This window comes from Rattus norvegicus, chromosome 13, assembly GCF_021556685.1.
Source record: "Rattus norvegicus strain SHRSP/BbbUtx chromosome 13, alternate assembly SHRSP_T2T, whole genome shotgun sequence".
NCBI classification, from domain to species: Eukaryota; Metazoa; Chordata; class Mammalia; order Rodentia; family Muridae; genus Rattus; species Rattus norvegicus.
The window spans coordinates 19,951,833-19,971,207 of NC_141546.1; positions in this window are offsets into that span (position 1 = coordinate 19,951,833).

Here is a 19,375-nt window from a genome sequence, read left to right on the forward strand (position 1 = left end):
AATTTATACTTCATTTTTTTCATTTTAAATATCATTTTGTGCATGTGCACATGTTTATATGTTTGGGAGTACCTAAGTGCATGGGTGCATGCATGTCTCTGAAGGCTAGAGGACAATCTTGAATACCACTCTTCACATGCTCTCTATTTTATTTTATTTTATTTTATTTTATTTTGTTTTGACAGAGGTCCTCATTGGCATGGAACTCATACACTAGTCTAGAATGGCTGCCCATAAAAAGGCCCTGAGAGTCAGTTACCTACTTCTATACAGTATTGGGAGAAGAAATGTATGCCATCATGACTAGGCATATGACAAGGACATCCTCATAAATGTCCTTTTATGAGGATAAGGGGAACTGAAGTCATGTCACCTATTTTTAAAACAATTAATTTTTTGGAATACGGCTAATACCACAGTCCAAATTTTGTACTTTTAAGTACATTTGAGGAAATTTTTTATTATACAGCTTCTTTCATAAATAAGAATTGTACTCTATTATTCTCATTTATAAGATTCACCTTGAGGTTAATAACATGTGAATATAACATGTGTTAAGATTAACTTATACGGAATGAATGAAATTACTATGCTATTTAAAATAAGTAATTTAAAACATTTTCATATTAATGTAATAAAATTTGTTTTCCAAAATGTCATGTGTAAAGGGAAGTTTACTTTGGTATTAACACATTAAAATGCCTGTTGATTCTGTATTCCTGTAACTGGAACAAAGGATGGTGAAAGCTATTCCTTTAATGACAAGGTAGATATATAACATAAAAATAGTAAATACAAAAGTCTGTTGAAGTAGCTTTGAAGACAGCCTGAATTATTGTGCCTCTCATCTCAACAGGCATTCTAAGACTAAGGTTTTCTTTTGTCTTTGGTTCTGTGAAATTTTTAATACTATTCCTAGAGAGAGAACATCTACTCATCCCATCTAGATGAGAGAAAGATTACCAAATCCCCATCTGTAAAACCACTGAGGTTTTATTTTTGGGAGGAAGGAATTTTTTAAAAATTTGGATTTTAGTCTTTAAGCAAATTTTTGAGTGTATGATATGTTTAGGGGTAAGTTGTAATGACCATATAGGCAGCATGCTATAGAGTAAGTCATTAGTATTTTTTGCCTAATTAATCTTTATAACTATTTACTAATAAGTTCCCATTTCCTCCTGTCTCCCACTTAGAAAACCACCATTTTCTCTGTCACTTCAAGTAATTTAACTATTTTAGATAGTTCATATAGATGGAATCATATGGTTTGTTCTTCTGTGATTGGTTAGTATACAACAGTCTAAGTTTTCACTCATACTGCCCCATATTAGAAAAATTTTTAATCATTTTTTAAATTTTATTTTACTTGGATATTTTATGTATTCACATTTCAAATGTCACCCCCTTTCCTGTTATCCCATATAGTCTCCCCCTTCCCCTGCTTCTATGAGGATGCTCATGAGACTGGGGTGTTGAAATTTCCCACTATTATTGTGTGAGTTGCAATGTGTGATTTGAGCTTTACTAAGGTTTCTTTTATGAATGTAGGTGTCCTTGCATATAGAACATAGATACTCAGAATTGAGAGTTCATCTTGGTGAATTTTTCCTTTGATGAATAGGAAGTGTCCTTCCTTATCTTTTTTGATAACTGTTGTTTGAAGGTCAATTTTATTTGGTAGTATAATGGCTACACCATCATGTTTATTCAGACCATTTTCTTGGAAAATTGTTTGCTAGCTTTTTACTCTGAAGTAGTGTCTGTCTTTGTCACTGAAATGTGTTTCCTGTACAACAAGCAAAAATGCCGGGTCCTCTTTACATATCCCATGTTAGTCTATGCCTTCTTATTGGGGAAATGAATCCACTGATGTTAAGAGATAGTAAGGAACAGTGATTGTTGTTTTCTGTCATTTTTGTTGTTAGAGGTAGAATTACGTTTGTGTAGTTCTCTTATTTTGGTTTCGTTGCAAGGAGATTACTTTTCTGCTTTTTCTAGGTTGTAGGAGTTGTGTTGGAGTCTTCCATCTATTATCCTCTATAGGACTGGATTTGTAGAAAGATATTGCATAAATTTGGTTTTGTCATAGAATACCTTGGTTTCTCCATTTATGTTAATTGATAGTTTTGCTGTATATAGTTGACTGGCTTGGCATTTGTATTCTTTTAGGGTCTTTATGACATCTGCCCAGGATTTTCTGGTTTTCCTAATGAGAAGTAGTAAGTAGACATACAGTACAAAGAAAAATGCATACAGATAAAACACAGAGCAAGATTATATTAAATTGCAATAAAATACTCTGCTCAAATCCAAAGTGTCCTGAGGAACAAATTTAAACCTGAAAAACTATCATAATCACATTTAAACAGAAAACTTTATAGTAACAATTTATGTAAATAATGGCATATTGTGCCAATGAATTTTTCCTTGGAGGGGTGGATTTGAATAATCTTGCTTTGTTTTATGTAGCAAACAATATTCATAGTAGAAGTGTCACTTAACATTCCTGTTCAAACATTTAAAACCAGAATTAAGTTTGCACAGAAACAAGTGTACCAATTGCCTTGTTGATTTTTGGTGTGTGTGTGTGTGTGTGTGTGTGTGTGTGTGTGTGTGTGTGTGTGTGTTTGTGTGTGGTGTGTGTATGTGTGTGTGTGTTTGTGTGTGGTGTGTGTATGTGTGTGTGTTTGTGTGTTTGTGTGTTTGTGTGTGTATGGAAGCATACATGTTTATGTATGAATACCCATAAAGGTCAGAACATTGTGCTTGATTTCTTAATAGTGGAGTAGTCAATATTTGGGGGCTACCAGATGTGCAATAATGATACATCTCTTATTCCCTCTACTCAGTTTCTTGCACTGCTTCCTGAGTGGAGAGATTGAGTTCTCAGTTCCCTTTTTGATACTGTCTTTCTTTCAGGGTGCATACTGTGTGTGACAGGGGATATTAGGAGCACTTAGTGACTTCATTGTCATTACTGGAAGGATGGATCATAAGGTTTTATATTCATAAAAGTGTATAGAGATCTTTATTCTTTCTAGATCCTATCTCCACAGAGGCTCTTTACTCAAAGCTTCATGATACAGATGTGTGAATGAAATGTGTTCGTAAGTTGTTGTCTGGTGGTTTCCACTGACTTCACATCTCACCATAACTGGAAACCTCAATCAGTCTATTACTAATTATATCTCTAGTTTTTGGTCTTCTTTCTGAACCTCTGTGTGAGAAAGGAACCAACTCTCTGCTGGACTCCATGACTCTCACCAGAGTGATGTGGTGCATCTGTCTACCAACTTGCAATTATGCCTGCTTGCTCACAGTAGAGAGCTACCCTGGATGGATGAATTAGTTTAGAACTACTATATCTCACAAGAAAAGTGGTAAGTGTCTATTATCTTAATAATTTATTGGGGCTTTCCCATCTGTCATCCTACCTGGGACACTGGCCCTGTTTTTACCTGTATAATATGGACTCTTGTCACCTTATGCAAACATAAAATCATATAGTTTATTGATCTTTAATTCTGCAATTATAGCGATCATGTATACAAAAAGTGATATTTCTAGAAGAATTATTATTCGATCCATAAAATTTTATACCTCATGTGAAGATTAGTTTAAAAAATTCTCTGTGGCACTATCTGTTTCACAGAGAATGACTTATTTGGATTTCTGGGACAAGCTTTAAAATTCAATTCAAAGATTAATGAAATTTGGCAGAACATGTATTTTAAACATTCATCTCCACCCCAATTTTTTTTTTGATTTTTCACTTTATTAACTTGGGTATTTCTTATTTTCATTTCGATTGTTATTCTTTTTCCTGTTTTCTGGGTCAACATCATCCCTAACCCCTCCCCTCTCCTTCCCTATGGGTGTTCCCCTCCCCATCCTCCCCCAAATACCACCCTCCCCCCAACAATCACGTTCACTGGGGGTTCAGTCTTGGCAGGACCAAGGGCTTCCCCTTCCACTGGTGCTCTTATTAGGCTATTCATTGCTACCTATGAGGTTGGAGCCCAAGGTGAGTCCATGTATAGTCTTTGGGTAGTGGCTTAGTCCCTGGAAGCTCTGGTTGCTTGGCATTGATGTTCATATGGGGTATCAAGCCCCTTCAAGCTCTTTCAGTCCTTTCTAGATTTTTTCAGCGGGGCTCCCATTCTCAGTTCGGTGATTTAATGATGGAATTCACCTATGTATTTGCTGTATTCTGGCTGTGTCTCTCAGGAGAGATCTACATGCGGTTCCTATTGGCCTGCATTTCTTTGCTTCATCCATCTTATCTAGTTTGGTGGCTGTACATGTATGGGCCACATGTGGGGCAGGCTCTGAATGCTCCACCTCAATTTTTAAAATCATATGAAATAGGAGAAAAGTAAATAAAAAAGCCAGGTATTGAAACTGTATCTAAGAGAAATTATTAATCACTATTAGAAACAATTATGACAAATGATGAAAATTTTAAAAATTTCATTGGACTCTTGTCCACATTATATATACATATATATATATATACATATATATATATACATATATACATGTATATATAATATATATGAATATATATTATATATTATTATTATATATTATATATTTAATTATATATATATAATTATATTATATATATATTATATATTATATGAACATATATATATATTCATTCAAAACATGACTCATAATTTATCTAGGTAGTTGACAGAAAGATATGTGCATATTTTGAAAATACAAAATATAGGATATCCTTTAAAATATTATCAAAAGGCAAATTTGTCATAAATATTTTCTTATTTTTGGAAGCTGAGATTTTGTTTTTAAGGTAAATTCTCGAGAGAAATTGAAATAAATCCATTAAAGCAAGGGGAAAACTAGAAAGAGTTATGTGTCCTTAAGGATTTTATCACGCACGTTTCTTTGTAAAGCATGGGCTACGTTCCCAGGTAAACACCACTCTGAAATGTACTGAGACATTGTTCGAACTCCTGCAAGATTTCTAACACCATGTCTTCTCTTCCCAAAAAGGGGAACCAGCTACACAGAACTGCTACTCCACAGTGAATGACAGATGAATCAAAGAATTCCTGTGAAATTCAAAGAGATCTTGTTGTCATAAAATCACACTGACAAAAAGAGGGTAATATGATATGTAATGACTCTATGAAGCTCTTGGTGATTCCTTAGATACATACTGTCTGATTAGGCTATGTCAGTCAAAGAACTAATTGAATCTTTTTTTTTTCAAGTAGCTCACATCAAAATGTAAAGAGGAGGTGAAAAACTTATCTAAATCCTTCTTTATGTATTCCAATACACTTAAAATATTAGCATGTCAACATAAAAGCGATATGTAAATTATTCAACTCTGCATTACATGTTTTAAGCAAACATTTGAAAACTGCTTTCTGTCTTAGCATCTCAGTAAAATTTTATGGCTATAATTCAACTAGTCCAAATTCATGACTCAAAAAAATATTGAAAAAATATATCGGCAGAGAGCTCGTGGGCAGCACCCCACGAGCAAACTTGAGCCTTGGGACCACAGGTAAGACCAACTTTTCTGCTGCAGGTGACCTGCCTGGTGAACTCAGGACACACAGAGGCAGAATTCCTCTAGGACTGGGCACTCCCTGTGTTTACCGGGAGTCCCACACCCGCGGTCCCGGCCCGCAGCAGCTCTCCGCTCCCAGACCCCGTGGGAGAGAGACCTCACTGCCTGGTCAGGTGGGCACCCCTGAGGCTGCAGAGCAGAAGAGACCACCAACACTGCACACCCCTGCTCACATCCCTGGCCCAAGAGGAAACTGTATAAGGCCTCTGGGTTCCCATGGGGGAGGGCTCAGGAGCGGCAGGACCCCTGCGACACCTTCAGAACCTGAAGGAACAGTCCGGATAAACAGTTCTCTGCACCCAAATACTGTGGGAGGGAGAGCTACACATTCAGAGAGGCAGACATGCCTGGGAAACCAGAAGAGACTGCACTCTCCACACATTACTGATTCCAGAGGAAAACACCAAACGCCATCTGGAACCCTGGTGCACTGAAGCTCCCGGAAACGGCACCGCAGATCTTCCTGGTTGGTGCCACCCCAGAGAGCTCGTGGGCAGCACCCCGCAAGCAAACTTGAGCCTTGGGACCACAGGTAAGACCAACTTTTCTGCTGTAAGAGACCTGCCTTGTGAAATCAAGTCACAGGCCCACAGGAACAGCTGAAGACCTGTAGAGAGGAAAAACTACACGCCCGAAAGCAGAACACTCTGTCGCCATAACAGGCTGAAAGAAAACAGGAAAACAGGTCTACAGCACTCCTGACACACAGGCTTATAGGACAATCTAGCCACTGTCAGAAATAGGAGAACAAAGTAACACTAGAAATAATCTGATGGCGAGAGGCAAGCGCAGGAACCCAAGCAACAGAAACCAAGAATACATGGCACCATCGGAGCCCAATTCTCCCATCAAAACAAACATGAAATATCCAAATACACCAGAAAAGCAAGATCTAGTTTCAAAATCATATTTGATCATGATGCTGGAGGACTTCAAGAAAGACATGAAGAACTCCCTTAGAGAACAAGTAGAAGCCTACAGAGAAGAATCGCAAAAATCCCTGAAAGAATTCCAGGAAATCATAAATAAACAAGTAGAAGCCCATAGAGAGGAGTCACAAAAATCCCTGAAAGAATTCCAGGAAAACACAATCAAACAGTTGAAAGAATTAAAAATGGAAATAGAAGCAAACAAGAAAGAACACATGGAAACAACCCTGGATATAGAAAATCAAAAGAAGAGACAAGGAGCTGTAGATAAAAGCTTCACCAACAGAATACAAGAGAAGGAAGAGAGAATCTCGGGAGCAGAAGATTCCATAGAAATCATTGACTCAACTGTCAAAGATAATGTACAGCAGAAAAAGATACTGTTCCAAAACATACAGGAAATCAAGGACTCAATGAGAAGATCAAAACTAAGGATAATAAGTATAGAAGAGAGTGAAGACTCCCAGCTCAAAGGACCAGTAAATATCTTCAAAAAAATCATAGAAGAAAACTTCCCTAACCTAAAAAAAGAGATACCCATAGATATACAAGAAGCCTACAGAACTCCAAATAGATTGGACCAGAAAAGAAACACCTCCCGTCACATAATAGTCAAAACACCAAACGCACAAAATAAAGAAAGAATATTAAAAGCAGTAAGGGAAAAAAGGTCAAGTAACATATAAAGGCAGACCTATCAGAATCACAAAAGACTTTTTGCCAGAAACTATGAAAGCCAGAAGATCCTGGACAGATGTCATACAGATCCGAAGAGAACACAAATGCCAGCCCAGGATACTGTATCCTACAAAACTCTCAATTAACATAGATGGAGAAACCAAGATATTCCATGACAAAACCAAATTTACACAATATCTTTCTACAAATCCAGCACTACAAAGGATAATAAATGGTAAAGCCCAACATAAGGAGGCAAGCTATACCCTAGAAGAAGCAAGAAACTAATCGTCTTGGCAACAAAACAAAGAGAAGAAAAGCACACAAACATAACCTCACATCCAAATATGAATATAACAGGAAGCAATAATCACTATTCCTTAATATCTCTCAACATCAATGGTCTCAATTCCCCAATAAAAAGACATAGATTAACAAACTGGATACGCAACGAGGACCCTGCATTCTGCTGCCTACAGGAAACACACCTCAGAGACAAAGACAGAAACTACCTCAGAGTGAAAGGCTGGAAAACAACTTTCCAAGCAAATGGTCGGAAAAAGCGAGCTGGAGTAGCCATTCTAATATCAAATGAAATCAATTTTCAACTAAAAGTCGTCAAAAAAGATAAGGAAGGACACTTCATATTCATCAAAGGAAAAATCCACCAAGATGAACTCTCAATCCTAAATATCTATGCCCCAAATACGAGGGCACCTACATACGTAAAAGAAACCTTACTAAAGCTCAAAACACACATTGCACCTCACACAATAATAATAGGAGATTTCAACACCACACTCTCATAAATGGACAGATCATGGAAACAGAAATTAAACAGAGATGTAGACAGACTAAGAGAAGTCATGAGCCAAATGGACTTAACAGATATTTATAGAAAATTCTATCCTACAGCAAAATGATATACCTTCTTCTCAGCTCCTCATGGTACTTTCTCCAAAATTGACCATATAATTGGTCAAAAAACTGGTCTCAACAGGTACAGAAAGATAGAAATAATCCCATGTGTGCTATCGGACCACCATGGCCTAAAACTGGTCTTCAATAACAATAAGGGAAGAATGCCCACATATACGTGGAAATTGAACAATGCTCTACTCACTGATAACCTGGTCAAGGAAGAAATAAAGAAAGAAAATAAAGACTTTTTACAATTTAATGAAAATGAAGGTACAACATACCCAAACTTATGGGACACAATGAAAGGTCTGCTAAGAGGAAAACTAATAGCGCTGAGTGCCTGCAGAAAGAAACAGGAAAGAGCATATGTCAGCAGCTTGACAGCACACGTAAAAGCTCTAGAACAAAAAGAAGCAAATACACCCAGGAGGAGTAGAAGGCAGGAAATAATCAAACTCAGAGCTGAAATCAACCAAGTAGAAACAAAAAGGACCATAGAAAGAATCAACAGAACCAAAAGTTGGTTCTTTGAGAAAATCAACAAGATAGATAAACCCTTAACCAGACTAACAAGAGGACACAGACAGTGTGTCCAAATTAACAAAATCAGAAATGAAAAGGGAGACAGAACGACAGATTCAGAGGAAATTCAAAAAATCAACAGATCTTAATATAAAAAGCCAATATTCAACAAAACTTGAAAATCTACTGGAAGTGGACAATTTCCTAGACAGATACCAGGTATCGAAGTTAAATCAGGAACAGATAAATCAGTTAAACAACCCCATAACTCCTAAGGAAATAGAAGCAGTCATTAAAGGTCTCCCAACCAAAAAGAGCCCAGGTCCAGACAGATTTAGTGCAGAATTCTATCAAACCTTCATAGAAGACCTCATACCAATATTATCCACACTATTCCACAAAACTGAAACAGATGGAGCACTACTGAATTCCTTCTATGAAGGCACAATTACTCTTATGCCTAAACCACACAAAGACCCAACAAAGAAAGAGAACTTCAAACCAATTTCCCTTATGAATATCGACGCAAAAATACTCAATAAAATTCTGGCAAACCGAATCCAAGAGCACATCAAGACAATCATCCACCATGATCAAGTAGGCTTCATCCCAGGCATGCAGGGATGGTTTAATATACGGAAAACCATCAACGTGATCCATTATATAAACAAACTGACAGAACAAAACCACATGATCATTTCATTAGGTGCTGAGAAAGCATTTGACAAATTTCAACACCCCTTCATGATAAAAGTCCTGGAAAGAATAGGAATCAAGGACCATACCTAAACATAGTAAAAGCCATATACAGCAAACCAGTTGCTAACATTAAACTAAATGGAGAGAAACTTGAAGCAATCCCACTAAAATCAGGGACTAGACAAGGCTGCCCTCTCTCTCCCTACTTATTCAATATAGTTCTTGAAGTTCTAGCCAGAGCAATCAGACAACAAAAGGAGGTCAAGGGAATACAGATCAGAAAAGAAGAAGTCAAAATATCACTATTTGCAGATGATATGATAGTATATTTAAGTGATCCCAAAAGTTCCACCAGAGAACTACTAAAGCTGATAAACAACTTCTGCAAAGTGGCTGTGTATAAAATTAACTCAAATAAATCAGTAGCCTTCCTCTACACAAAAGAGAAACAAGCCAAGAAAGAAATTAGGGAAACGACACCCTCCATAATGGACCCAAATAATATAAAGTACCTCGGTGTGACTTTAACCAAGCAAGTAAAAGATTTGTACAATAAGAACTTCAAGACTCTGAAGAAAGAAATTGAAGAAGACCTCAGAAGATGGAAAGATCTCCCATGCTCATGGATTGGCAGGATTAATATAGTAAAAATGGCCATTTTACCAAAAGTAATCTACACATTCAATGCAATCCCCATCAAAATACCAATCCAATTCTTCAAAGAGTTAGACAGAACAATTTGCAAATTCATCTGGAATAACAAAAAACCCAGGATAGCTAAAACTATCCTTAACAACAAACGGACTTCAGGGGGAATCACTATCCCTGAACTCAAGCAGTATTACAGAGCAATAGTGATGAAAACTGCATGTTATTGGTACAGAGACAGACAGATAGACCAATGGAATAGAACTGAAGACCCAGAAATGAACCCACACACCTATGGTCACTTGATTTTTGACAAAGGAGCCAAAACCATCCAATGGAAAAAAGATAGCATTTTCAGCAAATGGTGCTGGTTCAACTGGAGGGCAACATGTAGAAGAATGCAGATCGATCCATGCTTATCACCCTGTACAAAGCTTAAGTCCAAGTGGATCTAGGACCTCCACATCAAACCAGACACACTCAAACTAATAGAAGAAAAACTAGGAAAGCATTTGGAACACATGGGCACTGGAAAAAATTTCCTGAACAAAACACCAATGGCTTATGCTCTAAGATCAAGAATCAACAAATGGGATCTCATAAAACTGCAAAGCTTCTGTAAGGCAAAGGACACTGTGGTTAGGACAAAACGGCAACCGAAAGATTGGGAAAAGATCTTTACCAATCCTACAACAGATAGAGGCCTTATATCCAAAATATACAAAGAACTCAAGAAGTTAGACCGCAGGGAGACAAATAACCCTATTAAAAAATGAGGTTCAGAGCTAAACAAACAATTCACAGCTGAGGAATGCCGAATGCCTGAGAAACACCTAAAGAAATATTGAACATCTTTAGTCATAAGGGAAATGCAAATCAAAACAACCCTGAGATTTCACCTCACACCAGTGAGAATGGCTATGATCAAAAACTCAGGTGGCAGCAAATGCTGACGAGGATGCTGAGAAAGAGGAACAGTCCTCCATTGTTGTTGGGGTTGCAGACTGGTACCACCATTCTGGAAATCAGTCTGGATGTTCTTCAGAAAATTGGACATTGAACTGCCTGAGGATCCAGCTATACCTCTTTTGGGCATATACCCAAAAGATGCCCCAACACATAAAAAGGACACGTGCTCAACTATGTTCATCGCAGCCTTATTTATAATAGGCAGAAGCTGATAAGAACCCAGATGCCCTTCAACAGAGGAATGGATACAGAAAATGTGGTACAGCTACACAATGGAATATTACTCAGCTAGCAAAAACAATGAATTTAGGAAATTCGTAGGCAAATGGTTGGAACTGGAAAATATCATCCTGAGTGAGCTAACCCAATCACAGAAGGACATACATGGTATGCACTCATTGATAAGTGGCCATTAGCCCAAATGCTTGAATTACCCTAGATGCCTAGAGCAAATGAAACTCAAGACGGATGATCAAAATGTGAATGCTTCACTCCTTCTTTAAAAGGGGAACAAGAATACCCTTGGCAGGGAAGAGAGAGGCAAAGATTAAAACAGAGACTGGAGGAACACCCATTCAGGGCCTGCCCCACATGTGGCCCATACATATACAGCCACCCAATTAGACAGGATGGATGAAGCAAAGAAGAGGAGACCAACAGGAGCCGGATGTAGATCGCTCCTGAGAGACACAGCCAGAATACAGCAAATACAGAGGCGAATGCCAGCAGCAAACCACTGAACTGAGAATAGGACCCCCGTTGAAGGAATCAGAGAAAGAACTGGAAGAGCTTGAAGGGGCTCGAGACCCCATTTGTTCAACAATGCCGAGCAACCAGAGCTTCCAGGGACTAAAGACTATACGTGGACTGACCCTGGACTCTGACCTCATAGGTAGCAATGAATATCCTAGTAAGAGCACCTGTTGAAGGGGAAGCCCTGGGTCCTGCTAAGACTGAACCCCCAGTGAACTAGACTGTTGGGGGGAGGGCGTCAATGGGGGGAGGGTGGGGAGGGGAACACCCATAAGGAAGGGGTGGGGGGAGGGGGATATATGCCCGGAAACCGGGAAAGGGAATAACACTCGAAATGTATATAAGAAATACTCAAGTTAATTTAAAAAAAAAAGAAAAAATCACAGTGGGTTAATCACTATATTTTGAATTGCAAAGACTGAAAAACTGATAGTTATTATTTTAACATGACAAGGACCACAGATTACTATGAACTTTAACTTTTATTTTCTGTCCTTTTAAGATACCAAATACTTCTGTGTTCTCTATTGTCTGCCCATAAAGATCACCAATTATCCACTCTTAGGTATTCATTAAGAAGATCAATCAATCAAGAAACAGTATGAGTACATTTCTTGTGAAGTTCATCATAATTTTCAATTGGTTCAATAAATTCACTTCTGTGTCAGCTCCTAAACACTGGAGGCTACTGTTAGTGATATGAAATAAGTCCCTGCTGGTAAAACCTATAGTTTATACTGTGGAAGCATATATACAGGTTGTCTGTGTATGATAGGTGTTTAAGAGCTAATCTGTAGGAAAGGATGAGATATAAACTGCGACAATACAATGTAAAACCAAACCCCAAAAGTAAAACTGTAACTCTGATACATTAATGGTGTAAGGGTCCAGAAAAATCACGGAAAGGAGACCCCAGACTCAGATACTATGCAAAAACAAGAGTATTTATTCTGCAGGAAAAAACAAAACATATCAAAAGAGCATGCTAGGGTCATGATCACTTCAGAATGGTGACCCAGAAAAAAGAATTCCAGCCCCTTCTTTAACAGAACTACTTAATTGCTTCTGAGATAACAACAAATTTCTAAACCGATGCACATTTCAAAGGATAAAAACCACTAAGGGAAGGTCATAAGAATGTATAGAGCACAACTGCAAATATAGGAATTAAACTATTAACTGGGTTACATATATAAATTTCAAGGTCAACTTAGTTACAGATTTTAAATCTCCATAAACCTGTAACCTGGTAACAAACGACGAATGTTTAGCTAGATAATTACTCCTACTCTTTTTAATTTATTGCCTGAATTTAAATGTAATCTTGTAGTGAACTTATTACCATGTGAACACATACATTGAAAGTAGTACAAGTGCTGTAAACAAAGTGTAGAGACACGACTCCTTCCACTTTTCTTCCTGAGACTTTAATTTAGAGGCATGATTAAAGCCAGAATAGAACAAAGGCTTACTTTATCTAACCTTCTGCTGTTACACTATGAGGTGCTAAACCATTTATTATAGCTTCTAGCATCAGAACAACTCAGAGAGGCAAATCAGCTGCAGAAGTAGTTTATGGCCTAGATTCTGAGTGGAGAAAAAATGGAATAAAAAGTACTCTTCAATGGAAACTGTGTGTTTCTACTACCAGTCCTGTTGCTCTGGGTGACATATATTTGCTCTGCTCACTGGAGCCAACTAGCCACATGTAATACACACAGATCTAAAAGAATAAATCAAGTGGTAAGTGAATGAACTTCAATCTAGCTACTGCACCAGGACTGCAAAATAACCCATGAGATCCTCAAATCATCTATATGAAACAAAGCAACTACTCTCTATTAATATTGATTTTAAATCTATTACCTTTTTTCCCTTTAGATTCTTCTCCTTCGCATTCATGTTCCTCTCAAATTACAGCTCTCAAAAAAAAAGCACCAAAAACAAAACCAATATTCCCAAACCAAACTAAACCAAACCAAATCAAACCAAACCAAACAACCAACCAAAAACAAACCCAAACAAAACAAAACAAAATCTCATTATTCTTTATGTTCATGGCTCTAGAACTATGTACTGGAACATGATTCACCCAACCCCAGAAACCTCATACATGAGGAGAACAGATTTTTCTCTTCTCTAGAACACATCAGTTACTCATAAATTCTCAGGGTTGGGAATCATGATCTCCTGGCCAATCTATGTTGGGTTTTTATTTCTCGATTGGTCTTGCTGGCTTGGTCTTTTGTAATTTTTGTGTGTATATTTCAGTACTGTGAGTTCATGTGGGTAATTGCACTGTCATGTTTGGGAAACATGGTTTTGCTGTACATTTTACTTGCTCTGGCTCTTAAAATTTTACATTATCTCTTTTGTGGAAGCATCCTAAATTAAAAACATGTTTTCAAGCAGTTTAAAATAATTTACTATAAAATAGGAAAGAACATAGTACTAGGTAAAGGTGTCTTTGAACTGTTGGTAAATTGGGTACATTTGAAATAGCTTCACAATTGTAGGCTACTGCTATTTCATTTGGTAACCTAACCTTTAGAATATGTGGGTAAGAGGGCATTGCTGAAACTACTACATATATGAAACATAGTACAATATTGTTGCTCTTAAGGGGAGAAAACAGAAGGAGAGACTTTAGCTGAATAGTGGAAAGGTAGGGTAATACGGAAGAAGAGGTAGGAAGAAGACATGAACAATACTAACAATTGTGATAAAGCCAAACTGGAATATCATTTTCTAAGCTTACTAAAGATAGTCATATCAATGCAGACATGTCATAGACACAGCACTGAGGAGGCAAGTCCAACATATCTGTTTGGTTGTGAGAATAACATCTAAGTAGGGAATTCCATGTAAGCTAAGACTTTCCAAGGCACAAGAGTTAGGATCTTATTATAAAAATCATCAATGACAGCTGTGGGAAATATACCACCCAGTTAATGGTCAGGGGATTCTAAGATACTAGGGGGAAATTATGTAAAATTGGTAGTGTTCTTGGTTACATTTCAGAATTGGAGGTTAAGGCCCTTTTTAATATTGCAAAAAATTATTCAACCACAAGTAGATTTTTATATACCAACACAGCAAGTCACTGAACAGAAAAACTTAACATACACAAGCAGACAGATAAAAATATTGAAAGATAATGCAAATATTCATTTCTACTGCCTCTGACACAGCAGCAACTAAAATCTAGGACAGGCATCTAAGGATATGAGTGATGATTACCTAATTCAATGTCTAAACTTTTATTAGCAGATGCTATATGTTTCATATATATTTTACTATATATACCATACTTCTGAAAGGGTTTCTTTCCTTCCAGTTTATCAATGCCATTTGTTACAGGAAAAATATCTATTCTCATGGATATAATTTTACTGTTTACATTATAAATACTTGTAGGAAATTACATTTAATTACTCAAATGTGGGGAGAAAATAAAAAAAGTGTCTTATAAGAATTCCACTGACAATTGGATAATTTTTTTCCTGGATTAAGAGACATTTTATTCTTTTCTTTAATGAGGTACACATTGTCCTACTCCTCTGTGTGTTACAAATATTGCTGAGTCGTAAGAAAATGTCCAAATAAGTCAAAGAATTTGGGCAAGATAAAAGCCTTTATTTTTGTGTTTAGTTGCCAAATTAAGTAGATAGGCACACCCTATAAGTTTCCTTTCCACTATAAAAAGTCCCATTTTGTGTGGTCAGAGATTGGTTTCACATTCTTCCATTATTGGCAAGTTTAAAGTGACAAAAATGCTAAGCAGATTTCACTGTTTAGCAATGCATGTAATCTTCAATGCATATTTTATTTCAAGACGTTCTGATTTTGGGTGAATTCAACTTTTGGCCAAATTGATTTTTCAAAGGACTTATTTGTTTATGTGTATGAGTGTTTTGCCTTTTTATTCATGCATCACATGTTTGTGCCTGGTTATATTACAAAATGGTATCAAATCCCCAGAGACTGGTTTTACACAGTTGTGAGCTGTCATATGGATGCTACAAATCAAATACTCTCCTAGTCAAAAAATGAAGCAGTGTTCATACACAGTGAGCCAACTTTCTAATATCAAATAACATTTTAACTATGTTTTTAAAAAATGAAGTTTGATTTTATTTAACCCTTTGAGAGAAAAGACAGTGCATTTCTTTAACTTATTCCCTGTGCAAACTAAGGGTATATACATGTGGAGCCACAGGTTTGTCCATGTGTACTCTTTGGGTAGTGGTTTTAATCCCTGGGAGATCTGGTTGGTTGATTTTGCTGTTCTTATTGGGTTGCAAGACTCTTCAGCTCAATCAATCCTTTCCCTAACTCCTCAAATGGGGACCCCATTCTCAGTCTCATTTCAAGTTTATATATATATGTATATATATATATATGTATATATATATACATATATATATACATATATATGACAAATGACTATTAATATTGTTAATTTTGTTTGTATTAGTTTATTTAATTAACTGCAGTAATCCAACTCATTTAATTATCCATTGTAAAATAAAAGAACATGATATAAATACATGTACTGCAACAAAAATAATCCACTGGCAATTACTGAGTCACTAATTACTTATGGAATATTTTTCTTTAAATTTACTTCAAATGAGTATTTTCCCCAATAAGAATTTAGCATATGAGGAAATATTATCATAGAAATAATTTTCTAAGATTATGAGAAGTATTACAATTTCAACCATCTGTTAGAAGGTGCTGTATTTGTACTATAAATACTTCTCTTTCTTCCAGTTTTTTTAATTGAATATTTTAAAAATTACATTTCAAATGTGATCTGCCTTTCATGATTCCTGTTCATAAACTCCTTATCCCATCACCCTCTCCAATTTTCTATAAAGATGCCCCCCTACAAAACCACCCACTACTTCCTGCCTCCCCATCCTGATATTCCCCTACATTTCAGGGTCCAGCCTTTGAATAAACAAGAATTTTTCTTCTTATTGGAGTCCAACAAGAAAATCTGCTGTAACATGTGCATGTGGAGCAATGAGTCTGTCCATGTGCACTCTTTGGATGGTGGTTTAATCCCTGGGAGCTCTGATTAGTTGGTATTGCTCTTCTCAGGGGTTGCAAGACTCTTCAGCTCAATCAGGCCATCCCCTAACTCCTCCAATGGGGACCTCATTCTCAGTTCAGTGGTTGCCTGTCAACATTTGCCTCTGTATTCCTCATGCTCGGGCAGAGCATTTCAGGAGACAGCTATATCAGGCATGCAATTCTTGGCATCAGCAATATTGTCTGGGTTTGGAGTTGTGTATCTATGGGCTGGACACCCAGGTGTGTCAGGCCCTGAATGACCATTCCTTCAGTGTCTGCTCCAATTTGTCTCCATATCTCCTCCTATGAATATTTTTTGTTCCCCTTAAAAGAAAGATTAAAACATATATACATTGGTCATCCTTCTATTTGAACTTCATGTGGTCTATGGATTGTACGTTGGGTAATCTGAGTCTTTTGGCTAATATAAACTTATCGGTGAATGGACACTATGTGTCTTTTTTTCGTAATTGGGTTACCTCATACAGGATGATATTTTCAAGTTCCATCCATTTGACTATAAATGTCATGAAGTTACCATTTTTAAAACTGAGTATTACTCCATTGTGTAGATATACAATATTTTCTGTATCATTACTGTGTTAAAGGACATCTGGGTTCTTTTTAGGTTCTGGCTTCAATAAGGCTGCTATGAACAAAGTGCTTGCTTGGTTAGAGTCACACCGAGTTATTTTATATTCTTTGGGACTATTGTGAAGGGTGTCATTTCTCTAATTTCTTTTTCAGTTTGATTATCATTTGATTAAAGGAAAGCTACTGATTTGTTTGAATTAATTTTATATCCATTCCCTTTGCTGAAGTTGTTTTTCAGGCTTAGTAGTTATATGGTGGAACATTTTGGGTCACTTAAGCACACTATCATATTATCTGCATATATTGGTATTTTGATTTCTTTTTTTTTTTTTTTTTGGTTCTTTTTTTTTTTTCGGAGCTGGGGACCGAACCCAGGGCCTTGCGCTTCCTAGGTAAGCGCTCTACCACTGAGCTAAATCCCCAGCCCCGGTATTTTGATTTCTTCCTTTCAAATTTATTTTCCTTTGACCTTCTTTTGTTTTCTGACTGTCCTGGCCAGGACAATGAGTACTACATTGAATAAGGAGGGAGAGAGTGGGCATCCTTGTTCAGTCCCCGACTTTCTTGGGATTGCTTCAAATTACTCTAGATTTAGTTTGACGTTGGCTACTGGTTTGCTGTACATTGCTTTTACTCTGTTTAGGTATGGGATTTGCATTCCTTATCTTACCAGAAGTTTTAACATGAAAGGGAGTTGAATTTTGTCAAATTGCTTTCTCAGTATCTAATGAAATGATCATTTGTGTTTTTTCTTTGAGTTTGTTTATATAGTGAATTGCATTGCTGTATTTCCATGTATTGAAACATCTGAGCCTCACTGGGAGGAAGCCTTCTTGATCATGATGAATGAATATTCTGAAGTGTTCTTGGATGCTGTTTGTGAGAATTTTGTTCAGTATATTGGTGTCAATATTCGTCAGGGAAGTTGGTCTGGAATTCTATTTTTTGGTTGGGTCTTTGTGTGGTTTAGGTATAATTTTGGCTTCATAGAAGGAATTGGGTAGTATTCCTTCTGTTTCTATTTCGTGGAATAGTTTGGCCAGTATCAGTATAAGGTCTTCTGTGATGGTCTGCTAGAATTATGCACTGAAACCATCTGATTCTCAGAATTTTTTTTGGATGGGAGAATTTTAATAACTGCATCCATTTCTTTAGGAATTATAGAACTGCTTAGATTGTTTATTGATCCTGATTTACTTTTGGTATCTGGTATCTGTTTAGAAAATTGTCCATTTCATCCATATTTTCCAGTTTTATTGCATATAGGCTTTTGTACTAGGATCTGATAATTTTCAAATATCCTCAGATAATGTTGTTATGTCACCATTTTCATTTCTGATTTTGTTAAATTGGATCCTCTCTCTGTACCCTTTGGTTAGTCTGGCTAAGAGTTTATCTATCTTTATTATCTCAAAGAACCAGCTCGAGGTCTTTAATTTCTTCATTTTTCTTTGGCAAGTAATCATTTCATTAAGCGTTGTTCAACTTCAATGTGCATGTGTATTTTCTGTCAATTTTGGTATTATAGAAGACCAGCCTTAGTTCGTGGTGATGTGATAGTATGCATGGGATTATTTCAGTCTTCTTGTATCTGTTGAGGCTTGTTTTGTGACTGATTATATGGTCAATTTTGGAGAAGGTATCATGAGGTGCTGAGAAAAAGGTATATTCTTTTGATTTAGGATGAAATGTTTTATAGATATCTGTTAAATTCTTTTGGTTTATAGCTTCTGTTAGTTTCTCTATGTCTTTGTTTAGTTTCTGTATCCATAATCTGCCCAATGATGAGAGTGGTGTGTTGAAGTCTTCCACTATTATTGTGTGAGATGCAATGTGTGCCTTGAGCTTTACTAAGGTTTCCTTTATGAATGTAGGTGCCATGTGCATTTGGAGAATAGTTATTTAAGATTGAGAGTTCATCTTGGTGGATTTTCCCTTGAAGAATAGGAAGTGTCCTTTCTTATCTTTTTTGATA